The sequence below is a fragment of the Theropithecus gelada genome, chromosome 7b, assembly GCF_003255815.1.
Source record: "Theropithecus gelada isolate Dixy chromosome 7b, Tgel_1.0, whole genome shotgun sequence".
NCBI classification, from domain to species: domain Eukaryota; kingdom Metazoa; phylum Chordata; class Mammalia; order Primates; family Cercopithecidae; genus Theropithecus; species Theropithecus gelada.
In genome coordinates, this window is record NC_037675.1 from 84,816,451 (window position 1) to 84,830,264 (window position 13,814).

Genomic DNA, 13,814 nt, shown 5'->3' on the forward strand with positions numbered 1-13,814 from the left:
AAACTGCTTTCCCGCCCTCCGAATTGTAAAACAAGCCCTGCCTCAGCCGGAAATTCCAAACCAGTATGCTAAAGGTGGCGGGGCCCGATCGCTGCAACCCAGACCCAAGGTTGCATCAGCAAAGGAAAACTGCATTCCCCAGACCTCCCCGGGGCTAGTACCTATCCCACCCCTTTGCGTCGCCAAATAGAAAAAGACACCTGGCCTCGAGGTTACAAAAGAGGCCAATCAATAGCCTGTATGCAAATAAAGCCTAAACGCTATAAAAGAGATGTATCGCCACAAATCGGGGCTCTCTCTCTCTCTCTCTCTCTCCCTCATTCCTCCCAAGTGAGAGGGCCCTGGTGCACCAGTAAATGACTTTCTGCCGAAATCTGTGTGTTGGGTGGTTCCTCGCGCCGACTCTCAACCCCTAAGGAACGTGATTCTAACAGTACCATCTCATACCATCAAAAGCTTTTCGTAGGCCGTCCAATCATAACACCAAATTCAGAAAAAAAGAAACAAAGTTACATGTGGACAGAGAATGTGCTATAATGCATTAGTGCTTTCTCAATTAAAAAAGGAGATCAGTAAATATGCAAACACCACTCACACCAGAAGGTAACAATTCTGTCAAATAAAGAACCACTTAGAATGGATATAAAAGATTAATGCTTTCACCAGCCTTCACCACTCAGCTTTCTCTCCCACTCTTTATGGAGTGATGGAAAAAAGTAAGCAATAAATCAATCAAAATGATCCAGTGATATGTAATACAAACATTCCCGATTTCTCTCTTTCTTTTCTTTCTTATTTATTAGGGGAAAGACAAAGTTTCCTTTCAGGTGTGTAGCCCTGGGCATCCTGCTATTAGGTTTGTCTTACAAACCCTGGTGCTGGTTTGAGGAGCAGAAACAGCCTCTGCTGGAATCAAGGTGTTGACAGAGGAATATCTGGTACAATTGATTCTTCAGCTGGTAGATTTTCTTTAGCTGCCTCTCTTCTTCCAAAAGGAAATGGTATAAGGCTGCAAGCACAGAAATAAAAATAGTCTTCAGGAGAATTAAAAAAAAAAAAAAAAAAAAAAAAACAGCACCTCATTATGCAGTAATTTTTTTTTTTTTTGGTTCTATGGATGTTCTTGAAATATACTAGAGACACATGTGCCCGGCTTCCTGCTGAGCTTCTGTCCTGCAGACATCTGAGCAAAAGCTGTTGTTGTCAGGGCTTTTTCCCAGTCTTCTCAGAAGTTCACTCTTGCACAGTAGGGTCTTAGAGGAAAAAGGATTAAAGTCCACTTATGTAGTGTGAAATATATGGATGTAGAACTTGTCAAAATACATGTCTCTGACTAGAAAGGCAGCTGGCATTAATACATTTAACATGCAAGAACTACCCCTGAGTAATGTTTTCAGTCTATTTGTTCCGCTCTGACACATAAACAGACAACACTCATATATGTGCATCGCCCAATGTCACATTGAACATCCAGCGAAAGAGTAATATGATTAACAGTCTCCGATTCGTTCTTATTTAAGAAAGGGTAAAATGTTGCAATTTTTGATGTTTTATCCTTAGGATATTTCACCATTACCTGACACATTAGTGAGTTGTGACACTTGGGTGAGAATTTCTAATACAGAGGGCCATATCTTGAAGTTACTTTGGAAAAACAGCTATTCTAGTTGCTTCATGAGACCACAGTTGCCCTGGGAAACTCTTGGTGGCAGCCCGGCTTGGCTTTGTTTTTATTGTAAGAAAGGTCAAAGGCACGAATTTTGCTCTCATTCCCTCCTCTGGACCTTTGGAGAAGTATACTTTGCCAGCCCTTTCTGAAATCGTAGGCTCTGTGTGTTCTTTAGTTTACTTTGTTTCATGACCCTGCAAAATAGTCATTGCTTCTAGCACTCCTTTTACATTTTTGTATCTTCTAGATTTCTCAAAGATATAAGGGGACTGCGTGTGTGTGTGTGTGTGTGTGTGTGTGTGTGTGTGTGTGTCTCCTTGTCGTGGAGTACTTTTCTAGAAGAGAGTAGAAAAATAACAACTTTACGTTATAATCTTCCTGGATCTCAGACTAGAACTTATTTTGATTTGTTATGAAAGGCAGACTGCTGTATATTAAGTAATCCATTAATTTCACATCTATTGGCTATGGCATCTCTGTCATATACTGCGTTACACATCTCCCTGTAACTTTCCAACTCTAATCTAGACTCAAGCCAAGCCATCGCATCCCCTGTGACTTGCAAGTATACACCCGCCCAGATGGCCTGAAGTAACTGAAGAATCACAAAAGAAGTGCAAATGCCCTACCTCGCCTTAACTGATGACATGCCACCACAAAAGAAGTGAAAATGGCCGATCCTTGCCTTAAGCGATGATATTATCTTGTGAAGTTCCATTTCCTGGCTCATCCTGGCTCAAAAACTCCCCCACTGAGCACCTTGTGACCCCCACTCCTGCCCACCAGAGAACAACCCCCTTTGACTGTAATTTTCCTTTACCTACCCAAATCCTATAAAACGGCCCCACCCTTATCTCCCTTCACTGACTCTCTTTTCGGACTCAGCTCGCCTGCACCCAGGTGAAATAAACAGCCATGTTGCTCACACAAAGCTGGTTTGGTGGTCTCTTCACACGGACGCGCATGACAGTTACTCTATTTGTGTAAGTGCCAGACTGCACTGCATTAATTATAATGTTGACGTTCTTTAAATATTGATATCTATCGGCAATTTTTGGCACTTTGCTTTTTCTTATGAATTTGTAAAATGCCTTGTGGAGTTCCAAAAAATTGATGTATTATTTTTATTTTAATTGTATTGGATTTATACATTAATGTGGGTGGAAATTGATGCTTATATCTCTTCATTTATTCACATTTCTATTTTTGTCCTTCAATAATGTTGTATAATTTTTTGACAAGAATTTTAAGTTTTCATACATATTACTATTAATCTTAATACTCTTGATTCTATTAAAAAATATTCTTTTTCCAAATTTTATATTTTCTAATTTGTCATTACTGATATATAATGGTTCATTATTGTTACATGAATCATAATCTGAGAGTCCTGAAAAATTTTCCTTTGCATTATTATGATTTGACATTTGACAATCTAGGAGTTTTTATGTAGATAACTAAAACATCTGCCACTAAATAAAGTTATTATCTTTCATCCACATCCTTTTTTCTCTCTTTTTATATCTTTCTTTATTAAATCTTCAATAAAAAAAGCATTAGACATTAATTAAGTATAGTAAGATGAATGTACAGAAGTCATAGGGAAAAAACAGGTTTTCCATGGTATGAGTATGCTGCAAACAAGATCCAACTTCAGTTAGTATTTATTTTTTAAATCATAATCTCCCCTCTGTCCTCAAGTTAATTCCACGAATTCTATCTCAGGCAATCAAGTTGTTGGTGGATGTTTTTATCATGGCTCAGTTTTGTTCCTTCTGAACATTCAGCCTCTGTTCATATCTGATCTGGTCTTTGTCACCAGCTCAAAACCTACCTAATTTCAAAAGCTTTAACTTTCTCAGACCAAGATTCTTGCTCTTATTTGATTTTCCATAGCAATCTTTTTCAGGGCAATTTTCTGAATATTAATTATGCATAACAATAGAACAATTATTCCACTGTTACTGAAAGAACACAAAGATAGATGTGTGCCCGCCCCCCCCCCCCACCAAACCCTTTGTTCTGCTCTCTAATCTTTGCACATACCAGAGATTCCGTAAGTTCTGTGAGTACCTGCTTTTCTGCACGTACCAGAGATTTTGTAAGTTCTGAGGCAGGGTCACAAGACGTGTTTTAAGTAAGATAAACTCTTGCTGCCATAAACCTGCTCTCCCGCCTCAAAGGTTGAACCGAAATATCAGAAATGGCGGGAACCAATCATAGTTAGCCAAATCGCCTTGTTCAAACATTAGCCAATCATATATCTGATTTGTATAATAACTCTATGCCCACTTTTCTTAGACTATATAACACTGCTCGGAGCTCAGTGGGGGAGCTCTCCTGCCCGTCTCGTTTCATGAGCGAGGGAGAGTTCCAGGTTCGAACCTGTAATAAAGATCCTTGCTGCTTAGCTTTGACTCTGGACTCTGGTGGTCTTCTTCGGGGAATAAACGGTCTGGGCATAACAAATGGGGGCTCGTCCGGGATTTCCCCCAAGCCCACCAGACCCCCAAGTCAATGGATCTTAATCTGTAGGTAAGCCGGCTTTGTCACTGTCTCTGTCTTTATCTCTGTCTGTCTCCCTGAAATTTCGCGAAATCCATAATCTGTAATCTGTATTGGTCTGTTCTGTAAGTGGCACGGTCTTGGTGGACGCGCTAAAAGACAGCCACTCGGGACTGGTGGGAGACGTCCCCCAGTGCCCATCTGGGGGCCTCCATCCTTGGTTGCCCCGTCTGACTCAGGTCGGAAGTCCGACACACGCTTGCGAAGAATCATCGTTTATCACTGTCTGTCCGTCATTGTTAAGTGTTAAGTGTAAGTCCAAAACGAAACATAAAACCTTTTCTTCCCCTTCCAGGACCGGACCTGTCGGATACTCCCCTCTGCTTCACACTCATTTTCGTTGCTCCTTCTCTTTGTAGGAGCAGTCCAAAGATAAGCAACAACCAGAGCACGCCGCTCTCACTCCTTGTTACCAATTTCAAAGATGTGAAGGCTCGGGGGCGTAACTTAAGCGTAGAACTAAAGAAGGGAAAGCTAGTTACTTTCTGCCGTTCGGAGTGGCCCTCTTTCGGCATAGGGTGGCCCTCCGAAGGAACTTTCTGTCTCTCTATTATTACTAAGGTAAAAACTAAGATTTTCCTACCAGGGCAGTCAGGACATCCTGATCAAATTCCTTATATTCTAGTGAGGCAAAATCTTGTGGAAGACCCACCGCCCTGGATAACTCCATTCATCCTTGAGCCTTGCAAGGTCCTAGTAACGCGACCTACAAGACAAAGGACTCCCTCTGCTCCCTCGGCCCCTGTGCTGCCGGACAGCCAGGACCCCCTAACGTTAGAACCCACATTTCCCCCACCATATCCGCACCTTATCCCGCAGGACCCAGTCCCCCAGGGTGGTGCTTCCGTAGAGGGAAACCGAGAAGCGGAAGCAGCTGAGAGCGAAAGTAACCCGGGGGGGCCGGCCGGCCGAACGCGAGGCCGTGTACTGCGGGACCAAGCTTCCCGACTCTCTGACTCCACTGTAGCCCTGCCTCTCAGAGAAATAGGATCGCTCAATGATACCGGGCTTTCCCGTCTCATGTATTGGCCTTTTTCCACCAGTGATTTATACAATTGGAAGTCCCAAAATGCTCGGTTCTCAGATAATCCCAAAGATCTAACCTCGTTGTTAGACAGTGTCATGTTTACTCACTAGCCAACCTGGGATGACTGTCAACAGCTCCTCCGAATCCTGTTCACAACGGAGGAGCGGGAAAGAATCCAAGTTGAGGCCAGAAAGCTGGTTCCAGGAGATGACGGCCAGCCAACTGCAAATCCTGACCTCATTAAAGCGGCTTTTCCTTTGACCCAGCCCAGATGGGACTACAACACGGCAGAAGGTAGGGGACGACTGCTCATTTATCGCCAGACTCTAATGGCGGGCCTCCGGGCTGCAGCTCGCAAGCCCACCAATTTGGCTAAAGTATATTCTGTGTTACAAGGTAAGACAGAAAGCCCCACTGTGTATTTAGAGAGATTAATGGAAGCCTTCAGACAGTTTACCCCTATGGACCCGGAAGCACCGGAAAATCAGGCAGCGGTAGTAATGTCCTTTGTAAACCAGGCAACACCAGATATTAAAAGAAAACTCCAGAAATTAGAAGGTTTAGAGGGAAAGCAGATTCAGGACCTCCTTCAGATAGCCCAGCGAGTTTATAATAATAGAGATACTCCAGAAGAAAAACAGTTCAAGGCAACCAAAGAAATGACCAAAGTCTTAGTAGCAGCTTTCCCCCAGGCAGGGAATGGCCAAAGCAGAAAGCAGAAAAAGCAAGGCTCTAGGCAAGGATTAGAAAAGGATCAGTGTGCTTATTGCAAGGAACATGGTCACTGGATTAAAGACTGCCCAAAGAAACGGAGACCAGCTAACCCTACCTCCATACTCGTTACCCAGGACTCTGACTAGGGGGGACGGGGTTCGGACCCCCTCCCCGAACCCAGGGTAACTTTGCAAGTGGAGGGGTCCCCAGTTCGCTTCTTGGTCGATACTGGGGCGGAACGCTCAGTCCTAACCAAACCAATTGGAAAAATGTCTAAGAAAACATCCTGGGTGCACGGGGCCACAGACATCAAAAAATACCCCTGGACAACCCAGAGGACTGTAGACTTAGGAACGGGAAAAGTCTCCCATTCCTTCCTAGTCATCCCAGAGAGCCCCTGCCCTCTACTAGGGAGGGACTTGCTGACAAAAATGGGGGCCCAAATCCACTTTGAGCCAGAAGGGCCCAAGATAACTGATTCCCAAAACAGGGCAATATCTATCCTGACTGTCACCTTAGAAGATGAGTACAGACTCTATCAAGAGCAAAAACCCCCCGATCAGGAAATTGACTCTTGGCTCCAGCGTTTCCCTGAAGCGTGGGCAGAAACTGGGGGCTTAGGGCTAGCTAAACATCGACCTGCCATATTTGTGGAAGTTAAGCCAGGGACGGACCCGGTTCGGGTTCGGCAATATCCTATGCCTCTGGAGGCAAGAGAAGGAATTACGCCCCATATCCGCGGACTCCTAGACCAGGGAGTCCTACGGGCTTGCCACTCATCCTGGAATACTCCACTGTTGCCTGTTCATAAACCCAACAGTACAGACTACAGGCCAGAACAGGATTTAAGAGAAGTTAATAAAAGGGTCATGGACATACATCCCACTGTGCCCAATCCATACACCCTTCTGAGTGCCTTACATCCCGAAAAACAGTGGTATACCGTTCTTGATCTAAAATACGCTTTCTTCAGCCTTCCTCTGGCTCCCAAAAGTCAAGGACTCTTTGCATTTCAATGGACGGATCCTGAGAGGGGCATCAACGGTCAGCTAACATGGACCAGGATGCCACAAGGGTTCAAGAACTCGCCAACCCTGTTCGATGAAGCCCTTCATGAAGATCTGGGTGAGTACCGGTGGCAACACCCTGAAATAACTCTTTTGCAATATGTTGATGATCTCTTAATAGCAGCCAGATCCCCGGAAACTTGTGTTCAAGGGACTGAGGACCTCTTGAAGACTCTGGGGGAGCTAGGCTACCGAGCCTCAGCAACAAAGGCTCAGATCTGCAAGTCGGAGGTAACTTATCTGGGGTACCTATTAAAAGGGGGGCAACGCTGGCTAACCAAAGCCCGAAAGGAAACAGTCCTACGCATCCCTAGACCCCAGTCGACACGACAAGTGAGAGAATTCCTGGGGTCGGCAGGGTTCTGTAGGTTATGGATACCCGGATTTGCTGAGTTAGCCAAGCCCCTATACCAGGCAACAAAGGAACGGCAGCCCTTCAATTGGACGGAAGAGGCTGAGCTGGCCTTTCTGCAACTCAAAACTGCCTTATTATCAGCCCCTGTGCTGGGGCTCCCTGATGTCTCCAAGCCCTTCCACTTATACGTGGATGAAAGTAAGGGTGTTGCAAAAGCCGTGTTAACACAGTACCTAGGACCCTGGCAGAGGCCAGTTGCCTATTTGTCAAAAAAATTAGATTCAGTGGCTGCTGGCTGGCCACCCTGCCTCCGGATAATTGCGGCGACCGCCCTAATGGTCCGAGACGCTGATAAACTTATCATGGGGCAAGAGTTGCGCGTTATAACCCCGCATGCCATTGAAGGCGCCCTCCGGCAGCCGCCGGACTGATGGATGAGTAACGCCCGGCTCACCCACTATCAAGGACTGCTGTTAAACCCCCTCAGAATAACTTTTCTGCCCCCAACCTCTTTAAACCCTGCTTCACTGCTGCCAAATCCAGACTTGGACGCCCCGTCCCATGAGTGCACTGAGATACTGGCTCAGGTGCATGGGGTGCGGGAGGACCTGCAAGATCGTCCGCTCCCCGACATAGAACTCATCTGGTTCAATGATGGCAGCAGCTACGTCCACCAAGGCCAGCGGTATGCAGGAGCGGCTGTAACGTCAGAGACTGAGGTAATCTGGGCGGAACCCTTGCCTCCAGGGACATCGGCCCAAAGAGCCGAGCGGATAGCCCTCACATGGGCCCTCACCCTAGGGGCAGAGAAAAAACTAACAGTATACATGGATAGCTGCTATGCTTTCGCTACTGCGCACATACATGGGGCCATCTACAGAGAGAGGGGACTATTAACAGCTGAAGGCAAAGAAATAAAAAACAAGCAAGAGATCCTAGCTCTATTAACTGCTTTGTGGAAACCAAAGAAATTGGCTATTGTACATTGCCCTGGGCATCAGAAACCAACTACGCCAATTGCTCGAGGCAACTTCTTAGCCGACCAAACCGCAAAGAGCATAGCAAAAGCTCCCAGTCAGCTCCTCGCGCTCCAGCTCCCTGATCCTGGCCCGCAAAATTTGCCATGTTTTCCCGACTATACCGAACAGGATCGCGAATGGATGGACACGCTTCCCCTAAAACAGGTTCAAAATGGGTAGTGGACTGATATAAATGACCAAACCATCCTACCAGAAAAATTAGGACGGCAGGTGTTGGAACATATCCACCGGACAACCCACCTGGGTGCCCGGCGAATGATAGACTTAATCAGGCACGCCAAGTTCAGAATCAGACGCATAGCTGAACTGGCCAGCGATGTCACAACAAATTGCAAAGCCTGCCAACTGAACAACGCTTGCCCCCAAACCCAGACCGCCGCAGGAATCAGGTGTAGAGGAACTAGGCCTGGTGTCTATTGGGAAATAGACTTTACTGAGATAAAGCCTGGAAAATACGGGTATCAGTACTTACTTGTCTTTGTAGATACTTTTTCAGGATGGACAGAAGCATTCCCAACTAAGAGAGAAACTGCTCAGGTTGTAGCAAAGAAAATTTTGGAAGAAATCCTCCCCAGGTATGGCTTTCCCGTCCAAATAGGGTCAGACAATGGACCAGCCTTCGTTGCTAAGGTAAGTCAGGATTTGGCTTCCATTCTTGGGGCAAATTGGAAATTACATTGTGCTTATAGGCCCCAAAGCTCAGGACAGGTAGAAAGGATGAATCGGACTCTAAAGGAGACCTTAACTAAATTGACCATGGAGACTGGCGCTAATTGGGTAGTACTTCTCCCCTACGCTCTGTTCCGGGCCCGAAATACCCCTTACAGACTGGGCCTCACACCATATGAAATCATGTATGGCAGGCCCCCACCCCTGGTCCCCAGTCTAAAAGATGACTTACTCAAACCTGAAACTGAAAATGTCTCTGAGCTCCTGTTCTCCTTACAAGCCTTACAGAAAATTCACCAGGAAATTTGGCCCAGACTACGAGAACTGTACGAGGCAGGACCTCCGCCGATGCCTCATCCGTTCCAGCTGGGAGACTGGGTCCTAGTCAAGCGCACCGGCAAGAAACTCTTCCACCCAGGTGGAAAGGACCACTGCAAGTACTCCTGACTACTCCCACCGCTCTCAAGGTAGAAGGCATCGCTTCGTGGATCCACTACACACACGTCAAACCAGTGGACCCAACATCCGACCTTCTCGGGCCGTCTGGAGCACCGGTTACATGGACTATAGACAAAGCTAAGAACAATCCCTTAAAGCTAACCCTGCGCCGTCATCCCCATAGCCGTAACCATGTCTAGCTTACCTATGCTTTTATGCCTTATGCATCTGACTCTCCTCACTGCTGCGCTGTCTAATCCCTATGTCTGGAGGTTCTGGCTCTATGAGAACAAAACTCACCCCGGGGAAACCCCCCAGGCGGGTAAACTGCTAGCTAGTGCAGACTGCCCCCCCTCCGGGTGCAATACTCCAGTTTACCTCAATTTCACTAATTTCCAGATTGCCCAACCAGGGATACCTATGATCTGTTTTGAATATGATCAGACTGAATATAATTGTAAAAATTATTGGTGGCACCAGAATGCAGGCTGCCCATACCACTATTGTAAAATGCACTCAGCCAGGGTATGGGACGAATACCCGAGAAAGTCTAACCTCCTCAGGACTCGCTACCTGACAGGGACTCCCAACATATACACTTGGATAATAACAGATCCAGAACACTCCCGGTGGACATCACCCCAACATGGGGCAGTCTACTACAATTCCAGCAGTAGCTGGCCTAGTAGCCACCTGTACCTGTGGCAGAGTCTAGTCCAGATTCAACCCTTAATCCATACACAAATCCACAGACAAGAAACCAAGCTATCACAAGCCTTGCAGCCCTTCTCCTGGCTAACCCTATTACAGGAAGGGCTAGCATTCGCCAACCTCACCGGTTTAGGCGACCTGTCCTCTTGCTTTATGTGTGCAACCCTAGGAAGACCACCATTAACCGCTGTTCCCCTATCCTTCCCTCCCACAAACTCTGTCCAAAAGCATCTCTGACGGACAGTTGTGTATCCCTGTTACACTAGTTCCCCGACTGACCCTGCTAACCCCGGCAGAGTTCATAGGCTGGGCAGGGATTGCCCTAACTGAAACTGAGCGACATAGACGAGCAGTTTTTCTACCACTAATTGCCGGAATATCCTTAACCACCTCTGTCGTCGCAGCGGGGTTAGCAGGAGGGGCCCTACAACACTCCATGATAGAAAACGACAAGCTGTTACAACAATTCTCTGTTGCTATGGAAGACTCCACCTATTCCCTAGCCTCCCTTCAGCGGCAGCTCACCTCCCTAGCACAGGTCACTCTTCAAAACCGCAGAGCCTTAGACTTACTCACGGCTGAGAAAGGAGGTACCTGTATGTTCCTCAAAGAAGAATGCTGTTTCTATATAAATGAGTCAGGGTTAGTTGAGGAAAGAGTCCAACGCCTACATAAACTAAGCTTAGAAATGAAGAAGCAACAATTCACTACAGCAGCTAACAATTGGTGGAACTCTTCAATGTTTTCCCTTCTGGCACCCCTTTTAGGCCCCCTAATGTCTTTACTACTTCTATTCACTATAGGCCCCTGTGTGGTAAACAAAATTTTACAATTTGTCAGAGAAAGGTTTGATACCATCCAACTAATGGTCCTCCGTAGCCATCACCAGCCTCTCCTGCACCCAGAAAGTGAGGCTACATTATAAGACTCTGGAAATCCAAGATTGGACATCCAGTTACTTGTGAGAGGGGGAAATGAAAGAACACAAAGATAGATGTGTACCCGCCCCCCCCCCCACCAAACCCTTTGTTCTGCTCTCTAATCTTTGCACATACCAGAGATTCCATAAGTTCTGTGAGTACCTGCTTTTCTGCACGTACCAGAGATTTTGTAAGTTCTGAGGCAGGGTCACAAGACGTGTTTTAAGTAAGATAAACTCTTGCTGCCATAAACCTGCTCTCCCGCCTCAAAGGTTGAACCGAAATATCAGAAATGGCGGGAACCAATCATAGTTAGCCAAATCGCCTTGTTCAAACACTAGCCAATCATATATCTGATTTGTATAATAACTCTATGCCCACTTTTCTTAGACTATATAACACTGCTCAGAGCTCAGTGGGGGAGCTCTCCTGCCCGTCTCGTTTCACGAGCGAGGGAGAGTTCCAGGTTCGAACCTGTAATAAAGATCCTTGCTGCTTAGCTTTGACTCTGGACTCTGGTGGTCTTCTTCAGGGAATAAACGGTCTGGGCATAACATTACAATGTGTTATGTTTAAGACATAATTTAAATTTTTCACCTTGATATGTTGCTTCTCAAACTGAATTTTAAATGCTTTGAAGTAACGGACTGCCCACCACATCTTCCCCACTAGTCAAAGGCTGATATTTACTGAAACAGACACTCATCAACTTGTGTTCGTGTTTCTTCTATGGCCCTCACAAAGCTTTCCCAGGGTTATTTGAAAATGTAGGGATATTGAGTGAATACTTTTCTAACTAAAGATACGGAATTTTTCATTATTTTCATAGAGTAAGACTAGTGGCAGTTTTTAAAATATAATGTATGAAACACTGCATTTAAAAAAATTATGTTGAGTATGCAATTTTTTGATAATCTAATCCAGAAATAAACAAATTTCAAAATTAAGTTGGGGAACATTTTCAAAAGGAAAGATTTAGTGCATAGACTCATACTTTTCCTCTCAAATTGCCCCCTGTCTCAAAAGCAATTTTCATGGAAATTTCATGCGTGTGTGTGTGTGTGTATGCATATATATGTGCATATGTGTGTGTATAAAAATATATTTACATATATGTATAACATGTGTATGTTTACAGGTGTATGTATAAAAATACATATATGTATATACATTTTTTTCACAGCTGATTTCACATAATGTAACTTGATTTTACTCTATATATTTAAAATTATTTGTCTCATTAATATAGGAAGCAAAAATATGAAAGAATAAAGACTAGAGAGGTAGGAGGATGAAAAGATCCTGATATGTCATAGACTGAATGTTTACGGTCATCCACTCCAAATGTTTATGTTGAAATCTAATCCCCATCGTGATCATATTTGGAGGTAGAGTCTCTTTTGGGGGTGATTAGCACACAAAGACAGAGCCTTTATGAATGGAATTAGTGCCCTTATAAAAGACACTCCAGACAGCTCTCTTGTCCCTTCCACCAGGTGAAGACATAGAGAGAAGACAGCCATCTATGAACCAGACACCGAATCTGCAGGTGCTTTAATCTTGGAATTCCCAGCCTCCAGAGCTGTAAGAAATAAACATTTGTTGTTAAGCCATTCAGTTTATGAGTTTATGATATTTTTGTTATAGTATCCTGAATAGACAGGAACACCACATACTTAGGATTTTTTTTAAACAGCTTTTGCTGCCTCTAAACACTATATTCTAATTCTTTCTAAAGCTGGAGAGTATAGCTTATGAAAAAAGAATTAAGAAATCAAATTAGATCCTTCAGAACAAGAAAAATGTCAGGAACTTAGGGGAAAAAATGTAATGGTGAATGGGAAGTAAAGATAAAGGAAAAGGATGCTGACTGTGGGAATGATAAAGGGAAAATCCTTGAGTAAAGAAAAAGTGGATGGAGAAACTTATGGCCAAAGGGTCAAAATTGCCACATGTGAAACATTTCCAAACTGATTTCTTATTACTAAATGTGAAATAATTTGGGTGTGGTTTTTGGGTATACTGAATTGTTTTCTCTCTGTGGCAAGACTTTGGAATTCCTTTCATTCGTATAGGAACTGTGATGTTTTCCACTGTTGTCATAAATCGAATTCACTGTTCTGAATGTCTTGCAAGGACTTGTGACTACCATAGTTCTAAGAATTTCAAATGCTCCTAAAAACTATCACTTGTTAACCTTGACTATATATTCTCTCTATATATATTCTATATAATATATATAATATAATATAATAATATAATATATTCTATATAATTATAATATATACATGTTTTATATTATATAAAATACATATATTATATCATATAGAATATATATATATATATAGAGAGAGATACACACACGTTTCTTATAAGGACAGCTAATTTGGGACATATCTCTGAAATATTTCAATTCCACTTGTTTTGAAACTTAAAAAGGGATTGTGGTCAATCATAAATAAATGGATTTTAAAGAAGTACATTTTTTCACCTTGACTGGAAACTGAATTTTTAGTTATGTTTGAAAGAATTAAGCTTAACACTTTCAAAGGGCTAAACGTAATCTCTCAGAGAAAGAGAAATTAGATCTATGTGATGAATCTACTGAGAGACCAGAACCTTTCTCATTCGTTCCTGCT